The sequence below is a fragment of the Apteryx mantelli genome, chromosome 2, assembly GCF_036417845.1.
Source record: "Apteryx mantelli isolate bAptMan1 chromosome 2, bAptMan1.hap1, whole genome shotgun sequence".
NCBI lineage: Eukaryota > Metazoa > Chordata > Aves > Apterygiformes > Apterygidae > Apteryx > Apteryx mantelli.
In genome coordinates, this window is record NC_089979.1 from 134,419,759 (window position 1) to 134,430,961 (window position 11,203).

General features: G+C 39.6%; 1 long non-coding RNA gene across 2 annotated transcripts; it reads right to left on the reverse strand.

Moving 5' to 3' along the window:
• Positions 1 to 231: 231 nt before the first annotated feature.
• Positions 232 to 5,356, reverse strand: LOC136991293 (uncharacterized). 2 transcript variants are annotated; one of them, XR_010883490.1, is made up of 4 exons: positions 5,255 to 5,356; positions 5,067 to 5,125; positions 3,179 to 3,321; positions 232 to 400 (listed from the first exon to the last, which is right to left on the reverse strand). It is a non-coding gene; the product is annotated as an uncharacterized lncRNA (long non-coding RNA). The 2 variants fall into 2 exon arrangements; XR_010883489.1 differs by lacking the exon at positions 5,067 to 5,125.
• Positions 5,357 to 11,203: the final 5,847 nt, after the last annotated feature.

An 11,203-nucleotide genomic window follows, 5' to 3' on the forward strand; every position in this document is an offset into this window, starting at 1 on the left:
AGCATTTAAAGTTTATTAATCATAAAAGATGTTTTAAAGAATTTTCTGTAAGTGCTTAAAGGAATGAAATGATTACCAAAGTGTTACGAGCATAATTTTTAAGTATTTAATTACTTTCTCATGAATTTACTACCAGCTTACATCCATGACTTAAATCTGCCAAAGCAGCCATTCTTTGCCGTGTTGCATAGATCACACAATAGTCGTATTTTCAGCATATATTTGATGCAAGTCAGTCTTTGCTACAACTGTAGGAATGGGAAGAAGAGTTCTTCCTGACATCAGTCCTTTCATAGCTTGTTTTATTTTTCACGATTTCCACATGCTGCTCCATATCTTGGGAAATAAAACCTGGCCAGGATCTAAGGTTTTTCTTATTGCTTAGAATAGGCACTAAAACCTGGAGGCAAAGCAGGCAAAGGAATATTAAAAATCACTATTAATTGTAATTTGGCTATTGGTGACATACTACAAACTGCTTCTTTAAATCTGAAAGGAACAAGCTAACCAAGCCACACCTCTAAAACTCATCACTATTTAAATCAAGATCAGTTCTGTGTGTTCTGTCAACATCAATATGTACTTGAATCTCAAATTGTACTATAGATGGAAATAGCATATTTCAGGACAATATTACATTAGTCAGCTGAAAATGAATACTGAGCAGCTTCAGAAACTGAAGAGAAGTTTACACCACTTTTATCTCTCTCCTGCTTCCCTCCCCTCATAAAACCAGAAAGAGATTGCGGGTGGCAGAAGGGAAGCAGCAACAATTCTATATCCACTACACCCAGTACTTTTCTAACAGAAGAAGCAAGCCCTGTTAGTACCCCAAATCCTCCTTTCGGTGGTTTAATAGCCACTAATATATAGTCTCTAAAGCTAGTTTATTTTGGGGCTACAACCTCATCTTTAAAATGATTTCCTAGAAGCAGGTATCTCTGACACAGTTTTTGTAAAATACTTTTTCAGTGGTGCAAGTGTGTTCCACTGAACAGGAATTTCGTACTAGTCAAACATATTTTAAAGCCTTCATTTCCTTTCACTGAATAAACATTTTGTAACTTGATTTCACATTGTTTCTTAAAACATCAGTACAGAGTTCTGTTCAGAAAAGCATGTAGGAACTTCATCATGAAAAATAGTAACATACTTCAAATTAAGCACATGCTTAAAAATACTTTGCTGAAGCAGGTCCAAGCTACAGACAGATCAATTAAATCTTCACATCAGTGTCCCAAGTGAGCTTCTTTGAGGAAGATCTTCAGTGTATGAACTCCAGTCACACTAGGCCCTCATTAGGCTCAAAATATGTTACTGCCAAATGTCGAAACTGACCACAAATAAGCTTTAAATTATAAAATTCAGGGAGATTAATCCCATCCTAGGAGTTCATAGTTTTAGAGCCTAGGACAGCTAAAGATATTCTGCTATATCCATGCCAAGTCTTATTTATTCTTCTCTGTGTGGGAGTAATTTACAAACAAGAAACAGAAAAATAACCAAAATAAATGGAGGAAACCAATAAGGAAAATAGTGATGCAAGTCTGTTCTAAAAGTAAACCTGGAGCATGTAATTACTTATGCAAGAATTCAGTTTTGCTTGCTTTGACAGTGAAGCCACAAATAGCTCCAGAGCAGCCTCAATGTACCTGTTGCCTTGCAATTATCACTTGACTGTAATGTGTAAGCAAGCTGGCAAAATAAGGGCTAAAAGAGTAGCTAGAAAGAGCAGCACAGCGCTTCTGTTTCCATTTTAAATGGCATCCTTCTCTTAAGAGGCCCTTACAAAACAGAGTTCCTTTGGCCCTTTGGCACTTCCAGGCTCGAGCTCCTCCTTCCAAGCCTACATCTCTGAGCACTGCTAGTTGTTTCATCATGCTTTCACTACAGCCTTTGTTCCTCTCTTACAAGGCTTGCCGAGATCTTTAATTTGGGCCTGCTCCTACACACAGCCTCCATCCTTCCCCACAGGGCAGAAGTCCACAGCTTCCCTCAGCCAGTGCTTCAGCTCTGGAAGGTGCTTTCAGCTCAGCATCCTACAGGTAAGTCACTGAAGAGCCTTCCTGAAAAAACTGTCTTGCCATGAAAACTTGGAAGGGAGAGGCTCAACATGACACAGAAGATTCTGCAGCATCAGTGCTTTCAGCCCTTCTCAACTTCATCTGCTGAGTTTTCTCCAAGTGTCTTGTTCATCCCAAGGGCATGCTTTAGAACAGCTGGCTACTCCTTAGAGACTCTTAAAGGAGACATTATACAAACAAGGAGTTCACTTGGCTTTATAAAGGAAGTTATGCTTCCCTAACTTAATAAACCCCTTAAACTTCCACAACCCCATAAACTTATGCTATGGTTTTGTTTTACTGTGGTAAGGGAAAGAGAAGCAAAATATCCAAGTTTTTGCTTTGTTTTTCTCCTGTTGAACACTGAAGTTATGCTGTGAAATGTTACAGGAGTTCAGAGACCAGACTTAAATACTGGGGTTATAAATCAAACTTCTTAGGTATATACTGAGCAGGTGCTAAATTGATGTAAAAAATCTCTAACTTGTAGTTTCTCATTTACTCTCCTTTTGAAAAATTTTTACATTTTTTTCCCCTTTTAGGTTATTTTTGTTGAAGCCTTTACATTTATTTATAGCATAGATAACCAACACATGAAGACTGGCAATTATGAGACATGTACACCAGCAATTTTAACAGGTGCTACTGCTGGAAAATTTTGGTTTCTCTCTGCAAAAATGTTTTAAGTAAACAGCCACAGTGGTACTATAGACACTGTTTGTGACAACCACATCCTAGATGTTTGTTTCCATAACATCAAACCAAAAGGAGAAATAATCTTATTCTCATTTTAACAGAAGTACTAAGCCAAGTGAATGCCTACATTAGCTTTCAAAAAAAAATCAGCTTCCTAAATAAACAGATTTAGGAACAAACTATGAACTCAGTTGCCAACTTCCTCTTTTCTTTACGCTATTAATTTCACTCTCATTCTTTTTCTCTTCATTGCTAGTCTTTAAAAAAAATCTTGACCTTTCCAAAATGCCTAAAAACAGATTTCAGATGCACTCAGGTTAATTTCATAAAAGTTGCTTTTCATTGGTTTTCCTCTATCATGCCATTAAAATCTGATCCTTGCCTTTATTGTTTTATTACAAATATTTAGCCATAAATACCTTCATGAAAGCAACTGTATGCTCAAGTTGTGTTTGCGGAGCCATCTCAAACTGGAGGTCTTTTTTTGGGAGTTCTCTGTTCCCAGGCATTCTGTGGTCTTCTTCATAATGCAGACAGCTTTGTGTGTCAGTTCATGTGGCATCTAAAGCAAGTAAGATACAGATTCAGTTCAACAATATCACTTACACTACAAAGCAGACAATAAACAAGGTGAGAAGAGCCTCAGAAAACTACTAGAGCTTTCCAACAACCGATTATCATGAAAATCAAGATCCCAGTAAGTTTTGCTGGGACTGAGTGGAGAAAGCAAGATACAGATATGTAAACATGCAAGTCACAAACCTGAAGAACATTTTCCCAAGACACACTTATACCACATGCATATACATATACACCACATGAACACATATATATGCCCAAACCTTGGTCATCCTCTTAAATCTGCTTTTCAGCTTGCTTATGGATGCGCAGTGACTATTTCCAAGCCTCTGGGCTTCGGGATATGACCATGCAAAACATATTTTGAAAACTATCTGTGAATCCTCCATACTACCTTTCACAAGTGTCATTTTATTGCACATAATTGTATTAAGTCATTTAGACTCTCTCTGCTCTGCCCAAAAGACATAAATCTCGTCCTTCCCTCTGGAAGCAGATAAAGCCTATTTTGTACCTAATAGGTACAAAAATTAGGGCCACATTTCCAGATAACAGTGAGGCTATATTTTAGGACACAATAAAACAGCCACATATTCTCTGTAAATTTTCAGCTGTGATATAGGACCAAGCTCTATTCAACACTATACATACAACTCCTTCTTTAGTGGGAGCTAAATGAATGTTTCTGACAAAATAATCTCACCCTAAAGCTACTCATTCACATCCAAAAATAAACTCTTCAAAATCTTGTTTGCCAGGACTCTGTATTTCATGACTTGGCAGCTGTGCATATCACTATTAATTCCACAGCTTGCTCAGAAATGCAGAATCAGAATTTTCACCGAAGCAAAGCATTTTTAATCTGTCCAGGGGAAAAAAAAAGAAGTTAAAAACATAACTGACTACAGGTTAAACCGCACGCAGCCTGGGATTATGCTGACAAGAGATTAGTTCGCTCTGTAACACCAATGTGTGCAGATAGTACATTGCAGCCCATGATGCTAACAGGTGGCGAGCTATGAGGGACTAGACAGCTCCTTTGCAAAGGAGTCCCCCCTCCAAGGAAGGCCAGCAGAGACGGGTGACTGGGTGGGGAGAAAGCAGCAAGTGCCCTGGCCAGAGCACCCAGCGTAACTGCAGCAGCAGCAGCAGCAGCGAGGGAAGCAGGAGCTACACTGTGCACAGCTATAAAGCTCCCACAGGTTTTCCAGACTGAAACCACGCTGACAAAAGCAGCTCGTTTGCCGCAAAGTGTTTTAACAATGGCCAAGTTAAATACACTTGTCATATTGCTAGTTCTCAACACAGACGCCACAGAGCCAGAACAGTGAAGATGAAATCAATTTTTGTCAAAAGTAAACGCAGGCATTGTCTTCAAAATCATACATTCAAGGGAGGAAAAGCACCAAGCACAGGAAGGAAGAGAGAAGAGGATTTGGCCACTATAAAGTATTTCTACCTCCGAGTTGGCATCACCAAGCTATACGATTTTTTAAACGTATTCAGCTTATTTAACAAGAAATACAGATGATACCAGAAAGTGATGTGAGGAATAGTTTTATGAAGTTAGGTTTTTTTCCACCTGCTGGTCAAACCAAAATATTGTTTCTCTTAATCAGCCCGAGGTTTTGCCCGCCCTCTCTCCTCCCGCCCCAACCAAAAACTTTTTGTTGTTGTTTTTTGTTTGTTTCGGCCCCAAGCTGAGTTTCATCGACCCACGACACTCACCGCGTTCCCCGCTGGCCGCTACGCTTTCCGCGGCTTGAAAAATAACGCAACCCTCGGAACTGAAAAATGAAAAACTGAAGTGAAAAACTGGAAAAAAAAATCCCCTCTCTATTCATGCTGGAGAAAACAAAAAACCTCGGTAAATTTTGTGGTGGTGGGGGGGGGAGGGGACGGGACGGCACACGCACCCGCGGCGCGGAGACCCTCAGCGACGCCGGAGCCGCGCGCCGGTCCGGTCCGGTCCGGTCCGGTCCCTCCTCTGCCGGCGGCGGCTCTCGGCGCTCGCTGCCCGCGACGCTTTCTCCCCCTTCAGGCGCCCCCAGCGCCGCGCCGGCGGCGCCCCCGCGGCCCCAGCCAATGCCCCGGCCCGGCCCGGCCCTTCCCGAGCGCCGCGCCCCTGCTCCGGCTCCGGCTCCGGGCCCCGCCCCGCCCCGCCCCGCCGCCCGGCGGCCCCCGGCGCCACCTGCGCGCCGCGGCGGGGCGCGGCAGCTCCTTCCGCCGCCTCAGCGGGCCGGGCCGGGCCGGCGGCGGCGGCGGGAGCGCCTCTTCGATAAACTTTGGGTCGTGCGGGAAGTGACTGCCGTGGCACCGCCGCGTGAAGGCAGCCGCTCTCTGAAGGCAAACTGCATCATAAATCAAGCTTTCCCCCCGCAGTGTGAACTGCCCCTCGGCTTGCTTTTGTGCAGGAAGGGGAAGAAACGGGTCGCTCGTGCTTGCCTTTGCCGCTCGGCGGCTAGACCTGCCCAAGTGTCTCTGACAGAGCACAAACAAAGTACAGATCCTTGCACGATACATGCTTTTGATCTACTGAAAGCAAAAACCTGTACCTGTTTGAGAAAGACACCCATTATGTCAGCTGCAAATAAAGTGAGTTTTATTTGGTCTATCACTGATTCCTCTTGGAGGTTTCTTCACTTTGGCACTAAGGGGCTGCTTGTTCCTCACTATCCCTTTATGGTGGTCAGCCAGCTCTGGAGCATCTCCACAGGCTGCACATCACAGAAAAGGTTGATTTTCCCCTTACAACTAATGCAGCAATCTTTATCAAATATGTGCATCTTCATTGCATTGGCAGCTAGAAGACCTCTATGATCATGGAGGTCTTTGCAAAAAAGCAGATTTCATCTATGGAAAATAAACGTCAGCTATGAGCACTACTGACCCTAGAAATCAGGACCCATAAGTGGGCAAAGCTATGATTGCACAGAGCCACGTTTCAAGCTCTCCTGAAAGTTGAGCGTGGACAGTGAGGCAATGCCTAGTGACAGCAACCCACTGCCCGCCAGGGCGCTGCACCACAGACCTCTAGAGCTGGCCAGCCTTCTCGCTTGGTAGAAAAAAATAGAATGCTCCTTGATGAATTTTTCTCTCGTTCTTCTGCAGCGCAGGGGACATTACAGTTCTTCCCACAGTTCATTTTCTGTGAGCACCTTTGTCCTTATAGTCTTAGAAAAAGGGATTACTTCCCCCTCTGCATGGGCCAGACGTCGTTCAGCGCTGTTGCTAGGGCTTGGAGTTGGTCTCCAGTGCCACCCATCTGCTTTTCATGCTTCATTTGGTCGACATTTAGCACCTAGCCAGCTTCTAGCATATAAATCTGCATTTTCCACCTTTCTTAAGGGAACAGCAAGATAACTCTTTTCTTTCAATCTGTACAATATAGCTCCTCCTTGCCAGGCTTGATCTACTTTTCCTTTCTGGTATCACAGAGCAACAGAGAAAATAGCTGTCCTGGTGTCCAGGCTCTCCAGAAACATTTTGCTCCCTGAGGAGCAAGGCTTCCCTGAGGACAAACCAACCTGTCTCTCAGGTCACATGCAGTCTGCAATATTTTAATGAACACTGGTGAAAAAGTGTTATCTATTTACCTTTTAGGGCAAGTAATTTCCCCATGTCTTTGGGGGAAAATGTAATAATTTTGAGCAAGTGCAATATTTTTTAAAGAAAATGAAATAATTCTACTGTTAACCAAGGGATAAAAACCCTAAAGACTGACCCTAAGTAACTTCCTGACTTCTTCTATAACCTTGGTGACTGACAGATATTGTCTTCAAGTTTTATTTGCCTTATGCTTTACTGACAATCCTTTTGTTTCTTTAAATCTTCTTGTCTAAAATGTTCAGTAAAGCAGAAAGTCTTCTAGCAGTACAATTCAGCAAGAGTTTGGTTGAAAGCCTCAACCTGAGTTAGCTATTGCCGCTGTAGCATGATGAATTAGATACATTCAACAAGATATGTAGTGTGGATATTTGAATCTATCATTTGGCCAGTCAATTAACTGAGTAATCTCAAATGCTAATCTTAAATCTTGAGGGACACAAGGTGAGAGTTGACTAGATGTACATGATCAGATATCAATCTCTATGATTTCAGTGAAGTATTTGAATAGAAGCTTTTGTTCTTTAAAATGAAAAACTGGCACCTTCCAAAAAAAAAAGTCTTTTTCTGATCTTTTATTATAAATTCCTATTTGTAGAATCTCTGTAGAGAGCTTTGGATAGTTAGGTTTCAGCTGAAAGATTACACAGGACATTCTGTGAAGTCATTTAAAACAAGGTATTCATACAGATCATTTTGAAAGCTTTTTATAGATCTTAAAGTAATATCTGAATTTACATTTCTTCAGAATCTCCAAAAGATAATCCCAAGTAATTCCTTCTCTGTTCTGTGACACATTCTAAATCTGTTATCATTTTTCCCATAAATTTCACTTTTGATTTTCCTCAACATATCATTGCTGTTTAACAGGCAAGGTTGATTGAAATAAATATTTGTCTCAGCCAAGGATAATTAATTTTCTTCTGCAGGCCACATGCAGAACTTGAAAGAATGCAAAAGATTAAGTAGAAACAGGATTACATTTAGCATTTTTGTAGGTAACACCTGTTCATATACTTGTTTGTTACGTACTCTACTGCTCACCGGAGTAGTCATCTCATGTATGCTCCTGGGTAATCGGCTACCACTGACTAATTAAATAACAATCTAATATGTACTAGAGGTCTTAAAAGACTAAGTACTTCTATTCTAACAGCATAGAAATAGACTGATGCTAAAACAAAGAGAAGATAGAGGCTATTAAACAGTCATAACTAAAGGAAGAACAAAGGTGCAATCACTCATTGTTACTGGCTAAATAGCAATAATATATTAGTAATCAGAGTGGTTTCTAGCTGATCCACGAATAAAAGACAAGGCTACCCAAAGGTTTTGATATTAGTTTCAGAAAAGGTCTTTTCACATATTTAATTCAATACAAGGGAAATGTATAAATATTAATGTAGACATGTGAATTGTGTTTAATGTGAAAGCCATATTGACCATAATACATCTGAATTACATCATTTGAACTTTTTTGGTAGGTTGATGCTGGAAGACAGTGAAATCAGTTCTGTCCATATTTAAGAGGAAGAGCTTAAATGTATTGTTATTTTGTGTCTTAAGCTGTTACCATTTAAACCTGAGTACTTTTATTCCTGCAGAGTTACCGCCTTGCTTTCTGAGTAGTTTCTTGCTGCTATAAAAGAGGAGAAATAAGCTGAGGGAAATTGAATTTTTTTTTCTATGTAAGTAGAAGAATCCTTCTGTTTGATGACAGCTTGTAAAAATTGATTGCCTGTCTGAATGTAAACAGATAGTAACAGATCCAGGATGACTGACATTTGCTATGTCCATGCATGCTCCCAGGGGACTACTTTTAACTTACTCCACTGTAACTCCAATCAAGTAATTCAGGGATGCATTTAGAAAAAGAAATGCTAATTGAATCAAGGTTTTCTACTTTTTAAAGTACTTTTAGTACTGAGTCTAAGACTTCTGCTGCTAGTCAAGATAGAATCTGCCTGTAACATGGGTGTGACCAGGTTTGTTTCAAAATTCAAAGGCAAAAAAAAAGTCTATCCACAAAGGAACAATCCTATCTATTCTCCATCTCCTTATAGCTCAAAATGGGTACTACTGTTTTTCCTGCTCCCCTATCATCATTTTAGATCCGATTCAGGTTTGTCCCTGTTATTTTCTTTAGTCTTCTGCTTTATAATGTACTCTTTTATTACCCTTTTTCTGCTATCTTAACATCCCTCTCAGCCCACTGTCAGTTCTTGCCTCCTCAATTCCTTTTTTTTTTCTTTTTTTCCCTTTGCCAGCTTGCATTTGAAGTCCTTTAGAGTTAACTGGAAGTGGTAGTGAACTTTAATGGGAACTGCCAATAAAAAGCTAAGGCTTTGGGTGAAAAAAGCATACCAACCAGAATTGTTTTTTTGTTCTATCTACCTTTTTTTTTTCTTTAATCAACTTTTCTTTAATCATCAACTTCTACCCGTGGTTATGCAAGTTTCATGTTGGGAAAGAACAAAAGAAGGTGATGAAAATCTGGCACTCCTAAGAGGTCGGAGTGAAAATTATAACCCGATAAAAGTAAAATATGTGACTGGAAAAAACTATTTCACTTGGATTGCTTTTTTTTTTCCCTTCCAATTATCTGTGTAATTTTATGTATTACTTTCCTAGGTTTTTAAAACTGTAAATAGAGCAAGTGTATTTGTAAGATAGGAGTAGAAATGATGACTGACTAAAGGACTTAGAAAGAGGATAGGATGTTTTGCACTCATTGATGGACAAACAGAAAATTCTCTCAAATAGTTCTTGAAAGAGGCATATGCATCACTTATCAATCCTATTTATATAGAATCCACCAATGCACAATTTTTCAGTCCACTGCATTTTGTGACACACAATGTATCTGTTAGCAATGCTTTAAGTTAGTAAATTCAGCTGTGAAAGTTATCAAGGCTGCAGTTATCCACATCATAAATTCAACTATATTTACTAAAAATCTGAACATGTCTATGTCTACTGAGAGCTTGCTTCTCTCCTAAATCTTGGTTTTAGATGTTTTAAAAAACTTCCAAAATTTTCACAAGTGTGTCAACACCAAAGGGTCAATCAACTTCGAAACTAGTTCTTTGTGGAATTTGTCCTAAGACTTCCCTTTAAAATGTGCAAAAGTGACCCAAAGCTATGCATTGAACTTAAAACAGCTTAAAAATTAACACTGAGCAGAATTTCACATCAGTAGAACAGAAACATTTTGGAGACCTCCCCCTCCCCCCCTAATTTACACTCCATTTTAAGCTGTACCCTTGACTATGCTTCCATAATACACGGGGATGGAACAGAAACCTCATTCTGTTTACTTTCCAGAATTACTTTCCAGAAAGAGTTCTCTAATATAAATATATCTGAGAAGGACTACTTCTTTTGGCCAGGTGTTACATATGCCTGCAATGGCTTTAGCAAAAAGCAGCAGATTATCAAGATTTAAAGGTAAAGCATGACAAATTTGAGAATAAGCAAGGTAAGCTTGGTAAGCAAGATCTTTGTGTAATTGCCCTGTTTTTGAAAGAGAACACCTCCAACCGGAACATTTTGGTAGATTTTAATAGCCTTCTAAAATCCCATATGGCAAGTAGTCTGTGATTTTTTTTTTTTTTTAACTATAAAACATACCTAAAAGTATTATGGAACCCTAGGCTGGGATTCCACATAGGGGAAAGATCCAAGAGAGAAAGTGAAAAAATCTGGAAATGCTGTACAACCTATTGCTGGCAGACACAAAGAAACCTCTGAATATGATGGTCTCCAAAACAGAAAGGATTTCTTCCTAGGGGAAACTCTAAAGAGTGACATGATCTTTGTACTCTTTTTTTTTTTTTTTAATATATGTAATTCGTGTTAAAAACCATTATTGGAAGAAATTATTAATGATGGTTCAAGGCTAGACATTTTCAAGACATGAAAGTATAACGGATAGGCAAAGCTTGGAACCTACAAATTATGAACCTTATATTGAACATTGCTGTCAAAGAAATGCCTGTGTTCCTTGACCAGGCCAATTTAGGAGTAGATATTTTTTGATCCTGGTTTAAAAATAAATAACTAAATAAAAGCAAAACCAGAGAGAAAAATACCTCAGCTAGTGGAATGATTTGAAAAAAAAAAAAATTTTCACTTGAACAATTCCCAAATATTAAAGCCTATTAAAATCCTTTAGAAGGAAGCTATAAACCTCACATTCCAAGTACTTCTGGAGAACAAACATACATAATTCTGTGTTCAAAATTAAGAGCTTTTCAACA